Source organism: Camelus ferus, chromosome 5 (assembly GCF_009834535.1).
Source record: "Camelus ferus isolate YT-003-E chromosome 5, BCGSAC_Cfer_1.0, whole genome shotgun sequence".
NCBI classification, from domain to species: Eukaryota; Metazoa; Chordata; class Mammalia; order Artiodactyla; family Camelidae; genus Camelus; species Camelus ferus.
Window position 1 is genome coordinate 53,458,580 of NC_045700.1, and position 18,199 is coordinate 53,476,778.

General features: G+C 36.9%; 2 protein-coding genes across 11 annotated transcripts in view; one reads left to right on the plus strand and one right to left on the minus strand.

Annotated features, from left to right (window-relative positions):
* The window catches only part of NEUROD1 (neuronal differentiation 1), a 174,455-nt gene that overhangs the window by 120,422 nt on the left and 35,834 nt on the right, over positions 1-18,199 (minus strand). The gene's annotated exons all lie outside the window — the stretch shown is intronic.
* Positions 11,634-18,199, plus strand: part of ITPRID2 (ITPR interacting domain containing 2) — a 79,858-nt gene continuing 73,292 nt past the window's right edge. For 2 of the 3 annotated variants that reach the window (XM_032479857.1, XM_032479858.1), the window contains exon 1: positions 11,634-11,720. The gene's annotated coding sequence lies outside the window, so the exon portion shown is untranslated. The remainder of the gene's footprint in view (positions 11,721-18,199) is intronic. The other variant, XM_032479859.1, reaches the window with a different exon arrangement.

Consider the following 18,199-nt stretch of genomic DNA (forward strand, 5'->3'; position numbering starts at 1 on the left):
CCTAGAATTGTGGGGATGGGAAGAACAAGTTTCTTAAGTGGGTCACTGGTAGTGATAATAAGCCTGGTCCCTTCTCTTTGCAACCCTTTGTTCCCAGATCCATGTATTTTTCCCTTGGGAAACACAGCATCATATGATTCATGGTTTAGGGTATGCTCTTCATTCTGGAGGATGAAGGTGTGTACCACATTCTTGCAGAGTGTAATTCCAACTTGCCACCTTAGACACATACCTTCAAAAAGTCATTCCATCATTCTATGAGGCTGGCAGAATTGGAGTGGTGAAATGTGACAAGACCAGTGAATCTCATGGTCAGGTGCCTACTGTCACACCTCATTTGCTACAAAGTGCACTGCTTGGTCCAATGCAATTTATGTAGAATCACATATTGGTAGATTAAACATTTTGTTTGCTCTTGGATGATGGTGCAGCCTATAAGCCTAACAGACAGGAAAGGCAATCACATAGAGAACACCACTCAAAATTTCTGGCTCCTGAGATTTCACAGACATAGTGTGATCAACTTTGTCTAGTTGGACCCCTCAAGGAACAGTGCCATATTAGAGGACAGCATTAGTCTTGCTGCTGGTAGGTTAGATGACTGGCGGCAGCTGTACTAGGTCTGCCTTGGTGAGTGGCAGTCCACGTTGCTCGGCTCAGGCACAGCCTCTGTCCCTGCCTCCATAGCTTCTCCCATATAAACCCTTTGTGCAGCATTGGGGTGACTTTCAACAAAGACTGGCTAAGTTATTCTATATGGTTATTTAGTGCCCTGTTGATGGATTCCAATGCTGGGCATTACAATGTGAATCAAAGATATTTCACATTTCATGCTCATGTTTATATGACAATTCACATGCCTCTTCTCCAGACCTCTTTCTCTCATTCTTCTATCTTTTCTCCTTCCAAGCCCCTGAACAGCTAGCTAAACTATCTGTCACTGCTAACGAGTTCATATATAATTTTATCTCAACCTACCTGTCGTTTGACACAAAATAGATGATCACGCACACTACCCAAACCTCTGCCAATTTGGGACTGCCCCTCTCGAGGTCACCCAAGTGAGGCTTTTGTGCGACAGAACAAATTATAAATCAGTTGTCTACTGTTGTGTAACAAACCACCACCCCAAAACCAAGTGATTTAAAACCACAGTTTATTATTTCTCAAAGTGAGACGACCAATGTGGCCAAGGATGGAGACAAATGAAGCAGAACTAAAGTGAGAGTCATAAAAAGAGGCTGTCAAGAGCAGTGATTGTGATATCACCATCAACAAGCAAAGGCAGGACGTGAGATAGACTGAGCTCGACCATAAAGTTTTAAATAAATATAGAGGATAAACTAGAAACAATCTTTATGCTTTCTGCTAAACACACCAGAATTCCTTATCTTTGTCTTCAAGCCTCTTCCCACTGTAGACTCTGTTTTCCTGTTAAATATTCTCCTCTGGCGACAACCTCAGAAGACCTTATCAGGAACTGTCATGAGAAAATGGTCTTCCGCTCGCTGCATGTTAGTACTTCAACCTGGAGTTCCCCTTCCACCCCATCACGCTCTAATCCTGTGTGAAATACTTAGTTACTTTTAATAATCCAACTCAAGTTCTTTTTCCCAAGTGAGGATGTCCATAAACAAACAAATTGAGCCTCTATGCAGAAACTCTTGTCAAGAAGAGATCTTCCCTCCTCTGAACCCAGTGAAATCCTTAAAAGCAAGGCCCAGGAGACACTGATCTTTACAACGTGCTGCACGAAGCACGTACAGGTGTTTGAGGTCTGATAAATGAACGACTGAGCACCTTATACTTAGGCCTCAGGGCCTTGTATGCTATTTTGAAGTCATCTGTCATTTCTGTAAGTTAAAATCTCCTCAAAGTTGGAGATCAGATCAGGTCATAATTTTGATTTTTTCCTAGCATCTAGCAGTGTGTTGAAACCAAGTTAGCATTAAAATATTTAAGTTAATTTCTTAAGGAAATCACTGCTAATCAAGGACATGTGAGAAGGGGTGATGATTGGTGATATAATTACAAGAACAGCTGCAGTGAATTCCATGAGGCCCTTTGAAGGGGGAATGACCCTTTAGAGACATCTCAAACCAAGGCAAGGGGGACATATCTTTGCATCCTGCACCATCCAGGCACTGAATGTATGCCCCGTCCCAGGAAGAGGGCATAACTTTGGGTGGGGAGGATTCCTTGGGCCAAGGACAATTCTTGAAGGATGCAGCTGTGAACCATCAGCATCCAAAATTCAAGTCAACTAGGAGAGTGACGCCCTTAGTTCTGGAAGGGGATCTGGGTGGTGCACAACAGCATCAGGTACAGCCTCCTGAGAAGGAAAATGCAGTCTCCTGCTGACCTTCTGTACGAATCTTCTTCCCGAGGTATGAGTGAAAAGACAAGACTGAATTTACTTTTAGCACCCGAGTCTCAAGCAACAACTTTTTTCTCTTTGAGGATCTGAATTGGCACCCGAGCTATTTATTTCTAGGACTACCCTGTCACCTGAAACCTGGGAAGGGGTTTCACCTACACAGTACAAGTCACCCACGCCAATACCGCTGCGGCCCCGGCCTAATCAGGCAGGGTCTCCCTGCATAAGCAGACATCTCTGTGGCATGTGGTTTTCTGGACGCTATACAGCTGTCCCTAGCTTGAAGATTCCAGAATTAGAGGATACGGGTCTGAAAAACAAATTCTCACCAAACTCTTTCATCTTTCCCACTCTCAGAATCAAGGCTTACTCCTGGGTTAACGACTCCTGCATACAAGAAAGGAGCATCAATCTCCGCTCTTTTCAGCCCTTACTTGTAGAATCTCTGCCTTCTACCAGAAGAAGGAGCCAGCATATCTCTTAGGCAATTTTGCTTGCAGGGATTACGTCTCCTTGGTTCCTCTTTGTTTTGTGCTCCTAATTTCTGGATGGCTAATGGAAAGTCTCCCATAGCAAGTGTTGTTTGCTTGAAAATATCCATCTTCTCTATAACCAAAATTTTTAACAGTGGGGGAGGATGGATATACTTTTCTTGCTCACTTGGCAACCCTATGCATCGAATATGCACCATATAAATGAATACCTCCTAGGTTAAAGGTGGTTTGTCCTTTCATGGCCCGGCTGTTCTAAGATTAGACTTCATAAGATAATGGACACAGTCTCTCACGAGATTTTCTGGATTTCAGATCAGAGCTGGAGGGTGGAGACCACTCCCCAGGACCTTACTTGCAGGGAAGCTGATTTTACTAAGGGTGTTAAACTAGCATTATCAACTGCAACTCCCCAAGTCCAGCTAAGGCCTCCAGTTCAACTCTGCCATTTCGTTGGGTTCCAGAAGGACATCTGTCACCTTTCTCTCTTCTCTGCTTGAATACAGCTTTGCTAACAAGGAGAATTTAGACCTCCCATTCTAAAACTTCTCCAATAATGCCTTACTGTATGTTGCTCTTGTAATAACATGCTTCGACTGAATCCGATTTTCCAAAGTGTTCAATAGCACCTTGTCATATGGCTCATTGCAAAATACTCTCCAGTACTAACACATTTCCAGAGAACTCTTCTCCTTCCTATTGGTGCATGGTAGGGGAATAGATGTACGAGTCTCAGCAACTTTCAACATTACCAAGTACAGTTTTAGAGGCTGTCAAGTCTTTCGTCACAGAGGTGAAGCTCTGGCAGAACTGAGATCATGTGTACCTCCTAATGCCAAGCCTGTAAATTTTTTTCTAATCTCCTTCACATCTCTGCCTCTGAAACTTGCCATTACTGCAACACAACACGCTCTCTTCAAACTCACAATCCCTCTGTCTGTTCCCGAAAGTTGGATTGCCTGAGAATGTAAGCTAGTGAACAGTTAAAGGTTAGCAGCCTCTGCAAGGGGTTTCAATGCTTGCCTGATAACTGATTCAACAGTAGATGTCCTGTGTCTGAGGGAATCTGTCGCAACAAATGGAGTCTAGTAGGGACCTCTGGTCAGGCAAAATCACAGTGGCCATGTACACACTTCCCCTTTCAAAGAGAACACTATATTTTAGAGTCTATTGAGTTAACTTCTAAAAAAAAAATCCTCATTTGAAACTTGAGTTGGTTTGACTTACATAATAAAAAGAAACCTTGCTTTTTGCTTAAAATATTCAATCTTGAACACTGTGTCCCTATAGAAAACCTGAAGCATTGATCTCAGAGTAGATCTCTAGCTTGGGTTCCCTATGAGGCTGCTATGGATCTATTCCTTTAAGATTCTTAGAAGGTTTACTGTTTAATTGAAAATAGAGGTTCTGTGAGACACATCCAAAAAAATCCATAGATGGCTTTTTGCAAGGGTCTCTGAGAAACTCCCTTAAATCTATCTCTGTCTTAAGGGCTTTACAGTTACACATTTTGCCATATTTACCCTAAGAGCATGTTTCCTGACAGCACCCTGGATTTGATCTTTGCCCTGAAGCTCTTTTTTCCTTTTAAGAGTCTTCTTCTGGGGGGATTAGAGATGATAATTTGTTTTATTTTTAAAACTAGCAAACCAAGAGCCATTTCTGTTTGTTTTACATTCTGCTTGAAAATGGAATAATATCTACTTTAACTCATATCTCTTTACCTTCATCTTATGATGTGCAGCTAGAAGACATCAGTTGTCATTTTCAGCACTTAGCCTAGAAATACGCTTACCCAGATCTATTAGTTCACTAGGTGCCTTTCCATTTTCTACAGTGACAGTTTGCATAAACGTCGCACCATTACATATCCAAGGTTTCTACCCCCTAATCACATTTCATTCATTCTCCTTCAAGCCTTCACTGACAGCCACTTTGATACTCACTGGTCCTGGTAATACTCTACTTCCTGGTAGCAAAATTTGCTACTTTTGTTACACAGCAAGTCCAATCAAAACTTACTTGTATAAAACAACATTCATTTTATTTTACTCATGATTTTGTCTGATGGGAATTTCGGGAAGAGTTCAGCTGGGCAGATCCTGCCTAGAGTCTCTCATGCAGTTGTTGTCAAATGTCAGCCAGGGCTACAGTCATCTGAAGGCTCGACTGGGCTGGATGTTCAAGGAGGCTCACTCCCATGGCTGACAGTGGACACTAGCTGTCAACTGGGAGCTCAGCTCAGCTCTCAGTGAAAGCACATACAGGTGGCCCCTACTTCTGGCTTAGCTTCCTCACATCTTGGCAGCTTTGGGTAGCTGAGATTCTAACATAGCAACTCAGGTCCTTACGTGTGCATGTTCACTGAGCTAGGATGAGTTTCAGTAAATGCACTTTCTGCCCATCATACAAAGTTATAAACAGGACAAAAGCCTTAAAAACCTTTGTTGTTGTCCCTTAACATCCCCACCTAACAAGTTGCCATGTTTATAAATGGAAATGTCTTCTGAGAAATGTCAGGCATCTTGTTTGAATCTTTTGAAACAAAACAATTTCTGTGATGCATGTATAGTTATGCCAGGAAGTCCATCTGCCAGCCAGAATTTCATCCTTTAAATACCTTGTTATGGCAGCACAAAAGAACACAATGAGCTTTGTTTAGAGTGTCAGTCTTCCATTTCTGGGCTAAAGGGATTAGGTCTAAATTGCACATCATTACATAAGGCCACATGAAAATATTTGCTTCTTTTGTCCTTAAAAGCACTTAATGATGCTTTATAAAAAGCCAAAAAAAAAAAATGTTAATTGGACTAAAGAGATCTATTCAAAGGGTAATAAGCAGTAGATTTGCCTGGCATTCTAATTTATGTTATTTATTTAACACACAAAAGTCAGGGGAATTTTCAAGTATAATCATTTGTTGGCTATGGCAGGGGGCTGAGGAAAGACCATACAGTGTGGGTTATAAGCAGGCATTTTAGAGTCACTTAAGACTCTAAACTGATTTTAGCCTCTTGGTTAATAAATGTGACTAGGAAATTTACTTAACATCTCTTTGGCTCATCTTCCTCATTTGTAACATAGAGATAAAAGTTTTCACCTTCTAGGACTGTTTTGAGGGTGAAATGAAATAAATATATAATCTACTTACCAGCACTTGACACAGAGTAGATGTGTAGTTAACAAGTCAGATAAGGGCAAGCTTACACTTTTGATAGGTTGTGTGTGTGTGAAAGAGGGAGAAGGAGAGGGGAGACATGGAGAGAGACTGAGGGATAGAGGTAGAGGGGAAGGGAGAGAGAATATTTTGGGAAGGCCATATAGATAATATTGTTGGAAACATAATGTGAATGTGATGGTTATTTGTTGATGCTAATTTATTTGATGAATGGATTTTGAATTTTGAAGATGTTGGAATGTAAAAGGAATGGGATGTCGAGAAACATGTGTAGATTTATGTTACTTTGAGAGAGTCACTTGTCTCCTGTACATAGGACAAAGCAGAAAGTTGGAAACATTTCTCACCTCCTGCTCCCCCTTCTGTTTCCATTTCAATGATAATTTTGCACCACCCACTCCCCAGGGACTTCTATGCACCCAGTGTCAGAAGTTGTCCTGTGAACAATACTTAGCTGTCCACTAAGTCAAGTAATTGGAAAGCTACCAGGCCATTACAATGTCACTGAAAATAACTTAGAGGTATTTTCATATTATTAGGGGAGGAAGCCCAGTGTGATGTATAAATAAAAGTGGACTTTCCTAAGGAACAAGAGTTGGGGAAGGAGTGAAAGAAAGATTTTGAAGTGGGTAAGGCCTTTCCTTGCTTTTCAGATGAACTGGTGAGGTCATTTCTGTTTTTAATCTGTATAGTTAGGCCTTTTGGAAGAAATACATTCTGCAATTTAATGCAGTAATCTTGCCATTATTAATTATAACAATAATTTCCATCGCTTAAGGCTCATTTCTATAATAGTTTTGCTAAAAAAATAATATTCAGGTTTAGTCAGGTAAGTAAAAAAAAATAGGGTATCAATGGCAAATTTCTAGGTTTTTTTCAATGCTTTTTCAGGAAAAAACCAGATTTTTATTTTACCTTATTACAGGTCTGTTCAAAAGTAATTCTGTTAACACCCTTCAAGTAACCTTTTAAAATATTACTTATGAATCTATGTACCTTGATAAAAAGTTTCCTGTTTTTCATTTCCCCAAGGCTAAAGTGACACAATTATTAGCTTTTGATAGGGTTAAACAATAACTATGCATGCTCACCTTTGTGAAAGAATGGAAAATAAATATACCTTGAAGCGTAGTAACAGTTGAAAAGATTCCCATAATTCAGTTTTCTTACTTTCTTTTTTTAGAAGAGCACAGAGAAATTAAAAATGAATCTTTAAAATATTTTTTTCTACGTCTCATGCTAAATAAAGTCCTGTCTCTAAGTGTTAACAATATGATACTTTTCCTGGAGACCCTCTTTAATCCTGTGTAATAGTTAGAATCTGCCAGGTGACATTCTCGATGCTGGGGATATATCAGTAAACAGAACAGATAAAAATTCCTGCCTTCATAGAGTTTATGGCCTAGTGGGAAGAGACAGAAAATGAACACTCTAGGTGTAGAATGTGGTGATAAATGGTTATGGCAGGAAGGGAATAGGGAGTATCAGCAGGGTTGGGCAAGGGTTGTGGTTTCAAACAGGGTGGTGGGAGAAAGGTTCTTGGGAAGATGACATTTAAGGGACGATGTGAAGGAAGGAGAGGATTCTGTATTTTAAAGAATAGTTAGTAGATCAAGTAGAGTCAGTTAAGGGGAGAACAGTGAGAACTGAGAGGTAAGAGGCGCCCAGTCTGGTAGTCTATAGTAAGGATGTTTGGCTTTTATTACAGTAAATGTCATTACAAGTGTGATATGGGATCCCACTATAGGTGTGTCTACATTTTCTGTTTGCCTTTCAAGATTCATTTCCCACTCTTCTCCATCCTGTTCTCTGGCGCAGGGAAGCTAACTTGTATTTCCTATTTTTCCTCATGACCAAACACACTTCTCCCTTTTGGTAACCTGCTTCCTCTTTCAGTTATCCAAGCGTTCCCTCTGTCAGAGGAGCAGAGACTTAGCTGCCTGTATTTCTCTGGGTCAGTAATTCTCAACAGCAGCCCTAAGCCCACTCACGCCAGTACTAGGAACCTAACTACAATACAGATTCCTTGACCTCACTCAAGACATTCAATTCATATCTCCAAGACTGAGGCCCAAGAATCTGCATGTTTCACATGTCAGTTCTTTTTTACCATGCAGCTTAAAAACTAGAATCCTAGATTATAGAAACCATATGTACCCTTCTGATGGGCATTCAGGCAGTTTCATAAACTCATTTTTTTTCTTAGCTCCAAAAATGAGAACTCAAAAATATTTGGTTTTACTGATGATAATCCACTAAACTCTTATTTCTATTTTTAGTTAATGCTTATAACATACTTCATTTTGTAAAATATTTTATCATTAAATACCATACACAAAAATTATTTTGCACGGTCTCCATCAACTTGTGTCATATGAGATGGTATCTTGTTTGCAAACATATAAGCTATGGAAGGATTATCTATGACTTCTACATGTTTTTGTATAACAGTATTCATTTTATTTTTATTTAAATTTTAATATTTCCCATAATGAATCGTTTTTCAACATTATATTGAATTAGAAATAAAGGTACCCCAAAGTTACTAATAAATACTGTATATCATGCTATATTTTATGCCCTTTGAATTGGTAGCACTGAACTTTGAAGACTTTCTCAGAGTTATGAAAGGGAAATGACTCTGTGACTTAGATTGTTACAGAATTTGTGATGAGGAATTCACATTTCCGAGTAGTTTATGTAGCACTGTTTTCACATTACATCCAATCTTCTGTGAAGAGAGAGACATTAGATTGATGTTCTCCAGAGTATTTCTGTTACAATCTCCAGAGTTCAGTACTTTTAAACAAATATTGTCCTTTCAGTTTTTTGCACATTTCATGGGTTAATTTCCCCTGTGCTAGAATTTGCTATTTCAAGATACTGAGGCAAGCAAGACTGGTAGAAATAAAGAATAAGGGAGGCACTGTCATGTAACAAGCAGATGATGGTAAATATCTACCCAGGTAGCTGAATCCATTCCCTCCCAAGAAGATTGGTTCATTTGGCCTGTAAGAATAATCTTGAACTTTTTCCTAGCAGAGAGATGGCGTGCTATTTGATTGAGGAAGCTGCACAATGGATTTGGCCAAGACCTAAGGTTAAACCTACCTTTTAAGCTGGAGAGGATCAGATGGAGTCTTTACGGCTCACTCTGGCTGGACTGTGTTTACAGCAAATGCTCAAAAGCATGCATTTCCTCTCAAATATTAGGATTTGCAGCTGTTGGTTAAAAATACACCTAAATGGATGCCAAAAGCTGAAGTAATGGTCCATACATTTTAAGAATATGAGATGAAAGGCTTGTGATTCTTGTAATAATTGCATTGCACATAATAAAATGCCTTATAAGAAAAGACTCTTGGAAAATTTCTGATTCTCTAAGACTTTGGTTAAATTAAGTCAGTCTGTTTAACACAAATGCATTTTTCAGAAAGATAAAGTTTTCACTTTTCAAAATAATTGCGCATTTTTCTTTGTTAGTGAGAGGGTATATAAAAGTTCTAAACATTAGCTGTATTAGATGATAAATGAGGATTTTCTATTAAAAAAAAGAGGAAGAAGAAGAATGTGCCTCTAGAGCCTTTGTTTATGTTACTTTAGATTTTTATGTAAGGATGACATAGGATTTTGGAAATCCTAAATCTGAAAAGGACCTTGAAAGTTATTTAGTTCAGAAGTGCTAACAATAGCAACAAGGGTGATGTTAATAACATAGCTAACCTTTGAGCACTTACCATCTGCTGGGCATTGTTTTAAGAAGTTTTACATACGTAATCTTAGTCTATCCTCAAAATAACTCTATGATGTAAATATTAACTTCATTTGACAGATAAGGCACCTGAGACACAAAAGGTTTAACAAATCTGCCTCAGGTCACAGAGCTAGCAAGTGGAAGAGTCCGCACAAAAGCTGAAGAAACACTTATAAAATTATCCCAGCCAGTTCTATCCATGGAAAGTGTACACAGCTGTCTGGAGTGTGATTTGAGGTGCCCGAAGGTCTACCCAAATACAGCTTCAACAGTTTACAATACTGCCTCAAATTCCCACCAACAGAGAAAGCGCTTTGTGTAAAGATAATCCCAACAAAAGGTTATAGTTTAAAAAAATATTACCTAAGAAGAATTGCCCACTAATGATAGCAAGACAAAATTAACACATTTTAGCAAGATTTGGACGATAAAAGGAAAAAAAGAAAACAAAAGAGCTGTCGAAGGTAAACCTCATAACATACACTCTTGGTCAATCTTGGCAAAATGGAGGGGGAGATGAAGACAAAACTCATCCAATTTGGCTTTGTTGGATATGGAATTATCTTAAGCTGTCTTTTCATTTGGGAGATATAATCATACTAGATAGTCACAACTTCACCATTTGCAATGGTAAAGTTTGGTTAACAGCAAAAATCATCTATGTATAACATATTTTCCTCACTACTTGCCTTTTTGAACAGAGATTTTTAAATAAGGGCCTCACATATGGGCCCCTATGGATATATGAAATTTCAAATATGTATATGAGAATGCAAAGCACCCTAAGAAGATTGTCCAAAGAGTTCATCAAATTCTCGTAACTACACTTGGCCCTCCACATCTGTGGGTTCTGCACCCATAGATGCAACCAACCATGGATCTAAATATTTGAAAAAAAAAATTCTAGAGAGTTTCAAAAAGCAAAACTTGAATTTGCTGCCTGCCTGGCAACATTTACATAGCATTTACATTGTATTTACAACTATTTCCATAGTATTTACATTGTAGTAGGTATTATAAGTAATCTAGAGAAGATTTAAAGTGTACTGGAAGATGTGCATAGGTTATATGCAAATACTATGCCATTTTATATAAGAGACTTGAGCATTCATGGAGTTTGTTATCCTCCGTGGGGCGAGGTGAGGGGGTCTAGAACCAAACCCCTCCATCCAGGATACCAAAGGACAACTGTATGTATGAATCCTCCAAAATAGTTAAATTAGCACAAAATCACCTAGCCCAGCTGCATTTCTTACATATCACCTAAAATTAGCACCTGCTGGAGGTAGTCTTTAATAGTTAAGAGAATATAACATACAACTGTTTTGAATTATGTATCCTAGTGAGCACCCAGGGCTACATTCAAGCTGATGTTTTAGAAAGCAAAGTATGGTCAGCAAAATGACCGAGACCAGGACACCACTGGTTTGCTAGAACTACTTTTCACCTTTTCATTCTGTTTTTTCAACAACGAATGCAACTCTTCAGGACTGGGGTTTTAAGTAAATAATATGCAACAAGGAAGTGCAACAGGTATGTCAACAAAAGTTCTTAGGAAAGAGTTAGGTGAGTGGAATGGGCAGTCGATTAATTAAAAATGCTTTGCAAAATGAACAAACTGATCTGACTTTCCCGGTAAGCTATTACCAAGTTCTTTTGAGGTCTTAAAACATTTTCTTTACTCTGTGTTTAACAACAAATGTGGGCCAATTGCTGTGAGTTAATTGAAAAGGATTGTTTCCTAGTTGCCAAGAAACGGCGCTTTCTTACATTATGCAGGCCATTATGTGCACAGATCAAGCTTCCTGATTTTTCTTTCAGGGTTTAAGAATATAGGCTGCTGTGATTTACTGGTCCCTTGAGGAGAGGACTGCAAGTAAAGAAGGATTTCAGGGGTTTTGTTCAACTTCAATTTCCCAGGTAAGATTTGGATCTGAAAGCACTACCTTCTTCCTTTTGCTTAACTTTTTCCTAAATCACTTAAATGCTTTTATGAGTGAATATGAAATAATGATTTTATGTGGAATAGTGTCATGTAAAATCATGCTAAATTGATTTTCTTCCAGCTTAAGTTTCTGAGAGGAAATAAAAAGAGGTAATAATGTAAGTCTGTGAGACTGGTTGTAGAGTTTTTTCCTCTTGATTTCAAAGTAGTAGATACACGTAAACTAAGATGCTGTGAGTGCTTTTACAGTTGAAATACTAAAATCATTGTTGTGGAAGCTTATATCATTACTTCTATTTGGAGAAAATATTTCAAATCTTGTTTCTTAGGTTCTAAGAAATGGGCTTTATATTTGTTAACTTCAAAAGGAAGACTTGTTGGTCTTGTATATAACTTGGCTACTTGTCTCTCTTAAAAACAACAAAATCTCTACGAATTTTCATTCTCTCTTTCCTATTGGCTATTTTCTTCATAATTTTGTCTTAAAGATGAAGATAAACTCAGGGTCCTTGTATTTAGTGTAGCTTATTAATACATGTGACACAAACAAAAAATTTACACTTCTTCCTCAGAAAGGAAAACAGCATTTCTTGATTCAAAGTTAGTTGCTCCCAGACAATGCAGTGCTCACTGTGGGTAACAATGTGGGGCAAGTGCTTGACAAGGACTCCATGTATCGAGTTTGTTGGGTCAGATCACCCTCTCCTTCTTAAAGAGTTCATACTTTCATAGGCTCAGGCTGAACTCTGCAATCCTGTGAACTTACAACATCACACAGTGTACATAGGCTATATGTTGAGGACAAGCGTTGTCAAATTGGCAGAGGAACCGAGTTGAGTGCTGTTATTGATGCTTTCTTTCACAGTCATATTTTACCTCCTCTCTTCCATGGCTCTGGGTTTCCTAGGGATATATTTCCTTTACAAAGAAGATCATCAAAATGGATACAAGTCAGGTCAAATATTTGTTATCTCATTAAGTATGTTTCCATTTGTTCAGTGTTTGAAGACACCTGAGTATAAAGATGACCAGTTGTAATATGAACCCTAGTTAACGCTGGAAAGAAATCCTTGCAGCACGCCCTTACCTGACAATATGATTTGGGTTTTCTACAAGTGAACCAATACCATAGTAAGGAAACTATTGTGTGGAATAATATTGATGAAGCGATAGCTGAATATGACATGCAATCTATCCATTTATTTTTAACTTGTCAAATAAGAATCTCCTTTCTTGAATTCCTATACATTTAAAAAAATTAACTAAAATTACAAGTCGTAGTCTCATCAGCTATCACAAACTCACTACACTCTTTTTTTATTTATGTAGCAGTAAAATTAAGCAGCTTATTTAAATAAATACATGGTTTGTAGTTATATATACTTGGTGTGACTTATTACCATTTTTGTTGGAACAGTGCATTTGTCTCTAGGCAAGATGTAATTCAGCAATTCCAATCTAGCTTACATTCCCTTTTCACCTTGTCAGAAAGTTCTCTTTGCCCTGAAAATATAGTCTTTATATTGATACAATAGTGCTTAAAATATATATGCTGCTAACATTTTTGCTGGTCATTTTTGCATTTACTGGAGCAAGGCGACAGGTGAATATGTGGAATGGGTGGAGAAGGGCAGAGGTCAGACTGATACAATATCTCACAGGCAGATTTCTTCCCATTTGGTACACCATTTCTTTTTTGTAAGTATAATGGAGTAATTGTGACATTAATAAACAGTTAAAAATGTTTAATAGGGTAACAAAAAATCTTATTTTTATTTTTCAGTGGTATTTTAAAGTAAACAAATATTAACTGATATTAATTTGCTTCTCTGTGGATTAAGAATTTTGCAAAAAGAATGATGTCCACCTAGGTTGAGATGGAAATCAGTCTATAAAATTTTTGCTGAACCTTAATTAAGAAGAGACTGAAATGCATTGATAGTTCGTAGATCAGTGATTGAAATACCATAAATATGATAGACTTTGAACGGCACTTATCGATTATTGAATGTAATGGCTTTGATACTTTGAGGAGTTCTAGAGATTCCAAAAAGCATTTATAACAAGGTGAGCCTATGAAGGTGGGGGGAATGGTTAGCTGGTAGTGTAGGGAAAATAAACTGTATTATCAATCAGCTCGTGCTTTTCGAGTTTGTATGCAAGAACACAGAGAGCCTAAGAGTATTTCACGAATCCTTTGTGGAAATCAAGATACGCTGCATTTGTAGCATTGCTTTGATCAACAATTCAAGAAACCTAGTCAAGTATGAGATTAATTTGACATATCTTATTTATAGTGTACTCAAGAAGGTTTTTGACAATCAATTCTTCTATTATAGGCACTCAGCAGATCTTTGATGGTTCTAGAATTATGTCAGGGATCCTTACTAAGTAGCATATCAATTTTTTACACTACCTATTTTAAAATTGTTTTGAAAATAGAATTATTTATTTTATGGTTCAACTCCTAAAATCATTTCAGTGATTTCTAAAAACATTATTGGGCCTTTGATAATTTTCCCATACTCTTTTGATATTAAATTTACCTAACTTTAGAAATTCAGAATAACATGTATAATAAAGTGCTTTCTTACTCTCTTTACTAAAATACGTCTGTTTGTAACAATAGAAGATTATTTATCTAAAGGGAGAAGATATCTGCAAGATATTTTAGTAATTTTTACTGTCCTGTTGTTTAACTATACACAATCAGTACCAAACTTTATCGTGCTCTGATAAGCCATGAGGGACATTCCTTTCTTTTGTCCTTAACATTTTTGTTAAACTGGGATTTTAAACTTCTCAACTGCAATGATATGATTTTTGAATCACTCTTCTAAGTTCCTTTTTCCATGTTTGCTTATAAGTATTTCTAAAACCTGTGAATGCTGTCTCTCTTCTCTTCCTTCCTTTGAACAGTTGTTCTCAATTTGGCAATGTCTGAAGGTATTTTTTTTTTGTTGCACATCAGACAGGTGAGGTACTCCCCCATCTAGTGGGTAGAGGTCAGGGATGCTGCTAAAAATCTCACAATATTCAGGCCACTCCCTACAACAAAAATGTATCAGATCCCAAATGTCAATAACGCTGAGACTGAGAAATCCTGCTCTTCAGACCTCACATATCTTATCATGTTAGCCATGATATGCTAACATGCATGCTTGTGGGTAGAATTTTTGTTTTCTGGACATCCCGAAATCTCATGTGCCTCTACTCCTTTGATTTATAATATTGGTCTACTGGATCACACCTAATTTTTAGTTGAACTTTCTGGAATCTGCCTATGTAAAGGAATCATGATCTGACTGGATTGTCCAGTTTTCCCTTGATTATTTATTACCAGTACCAACATGACAACGGTCACTTTATCTTTAAGCTCATGTCATGTCCATATTACTAAATAGCGCTTTGTCTGCTTGACTTGTACAATATTTCCCTCATTGCTTCTACTTGTGAATAAAGGACTTCTTAAGGCAAAACAATATCTGTTTAATTGTTGTGCTCCTGATTTCATGTCCAAAGTCACTCTTCAATAATCCATGCATTTATTCTAGAGATATTTATTGAGCACCTATCATGTTCCAAAACTGTTTTCAATTGGAAATTCCACAGTGAATAAGCAAAAATCCTATTTTTATTGTGATTACATTCTAGTGGAAATCAGAAAATGCAAAATCCCCATTTTTTCAACCATTTTTGATCCTAGTCTAGTATATAGTCAAAATAAAATAACAACAGAAACTGATGCATTATAAATAGTGGTTGTAAAAGTTAGTTCATATTTTTTTTCCCATGTGAACCCTCTATTTCTTGGTGACTGCCAAGAATCTTTTCATTAATTTCTGAATTTCACTTTCTGGCAGATTTCACTTTCATGGCAACTTACATGGTGTGCATTCTAGAGAAGGCTGACTTTGAAGTAAATTTTGAATGAAAGGAAATAGAGTATTTGAAGAGTTGAAATAATGTTAGTAAGAAAAGTCAATCTGGCATGTAGGGGGAAAAAAGACATAAAAGTAAAGATGGAAACTTGTGAGTGGAAAGAGGCCAGTTGTGCCTGAGATTTATTTTACTTGCTATGCCAAGAATAAAGGGAAAAGGGAATAAAAGAGAAAATAAAAGAAAAAAAAAAAAAAGAAAAAGAGCAGTAATGTATCTTTCCAGTGTAACTGTAACTCAAAGTAATTCATTTCCTTGGGTGGATATCTCTATCTCTGATGAATTCTTTAGAATTTCTTACCTATGTCATAGTTTATTCCTCAATAGCCATTGATGAGGTTATTGGTTTCTTCTTTAGATAGGGAATGAGAAGCATAAATGAAGCAAGGTATTATAATTTTAATATCCTGATCTAGATATTTGTTTTGATCTTTCTTTGTAGTTTCTTTCCTTCCCAAATGCTTTTTTTTCTGAGTATATGTAGAATTGTTTTCTTAGTATATGCAGGAGTTAAAAGTTCTATCAATATGTCAAATTGTGAAAACAACAATTTGATGCTCTAAAATTCTTAGACTTTGTAAACTTACCAGTTTTAAGTAATCATTTAGCTTATGAAGAGTGCATTCACTAAAAACTATTGTTCTCACCTTCTTCTGTGCTTCTATTTAAAAATAAACTGAGATCATACCCAAGGGGAGGTTATTGGTATAAAAAAATTCCAAAGATACAATATAAATGTGGCTACAAAAAATGTTTAGAAATATGCCAGTAATATTTTCTGGAGTTTATTATAAACGAGAGAAATTCTAATACTATGGCTTACAACTGTTTTCTAGCAATGAATTTGAAAAAAAATTAATTTTTATCTTTAAAGTCTAAGTGCTACTGACAGATTACAGTGAGACTGTCCTCGTTGTGTGAGCAAAGCAAAGAGGAATCCTTTCATCTTTGTTCAAGTCCAGGCTTTGCTATCTAATGGTGTACTGAAAGCGGGTAAGTTACTTAGTCTCTAAGAACCCAGACTGTCTCAACCATAAACTTGGTAAAAACACTCATCTCATAGTGTCATTCTGGAAACAAAATGAGATAATTCAGTTTAGTACTTGTCACTGAGAAATTATGTAGTAATATGACATTCCCCTTTCTTTATAACTCCAAGACTATCCTAATTCATTTTATAGAAAAGATTCTGAAGGAACCTTAACAATCATCTAATGTGTCATACATCTGCGGCTTGAATGATTACATGTCTCTGTGGTTACTGGCCTGTACTTTATTGCTCTAATAAAATGTGTCACCTCCTAAGACAATAGACATTAATAAACATTATGTTAAACTATATGAAACTGTCACTTTTATTGGTCAAACAAATATTGGCAAATTTCATATGAGTCAACCTACTCATATAATATAAAAAGCAAATCTTATTTCCCAAAACATAATTTTATATGATCAAAGTCTGACATACCTTGATAATGCTAGAATGTCAATGTAGTTCTATTAGCTATTTTAAAACATACATTATAAAAAGGCACTACTAGAAAAATAATACAGTCTTTAAGAGCTTTGAGCAGGGATCAACAAAATAGTAAGTGGGCCACATTGAGACTGTCTTGTGTTTTTGTACAAACCATGGGGTAAGAATTATTTTTACGTTTTTAAATAGTTGAAAAAAATCCAAAGAAATATAATACTTTGTGACACATGAAAATTAAATGAAATTCAAATTTCATTGTCCATAAATAAAGTTTTCTTGGAACAACCAATGCTCACTTATTTACATATTGTCTTAGGCTGCTTTTGTTCTGCAAAGACAGAGTGGAGTAGTTGTAACACAGCTGTTAGGACTTGAAAAGTCTACAGTTTTCATTATCTGGCCCTTTACAGAAAAGGTCTGACTACCCGTCCTAGAGTCACACTGCCTGTATTCGAATGCCAATGCCACCACTTCTTGGCTTTCTGACTTACTAAGTGACTTAACTTTGTGAGCCTTAGTTCCCACATTTTAAAATAGACATCCTAACAGTACTTACCTCATAGAATAATTCTGAGTGCCCGGTACATAAGCACTCTCTAAATGTTACTATAATTATTAACATTCTTCCAGGGTGCTACTGTAAATGATTGGGAAAAAAATCTACAGAAGTTTGATGGGTGACAATTATTGAATCACTATATCATGATATAATGACAATTGTCAGCATTCCATGAGACATAATATTTACGTCTCACTTATAACACATGGACCATTTCAAGTTAGAAATATTTAAATTTGTAAATTTGCAAATGCTAAGCTACAAAGTAGGGGCTGTTTTCTCCCTGGGACAATGAACATCTGCTGAAACACTTTGTCCAACAGAGCATTTGCCTCTGCTGGCCTTTTTTCTTTCTTTCTTTCTTTTTTTTTTTTTTTAAGAAATGGAAAAAGGATCATTGTTTAACTTCAACTCTTCTCATCTTCTAAACCAAGAAACAATTTCTCTCAGGACTAGAAGTTTCTAGGATTTGGAAAAGT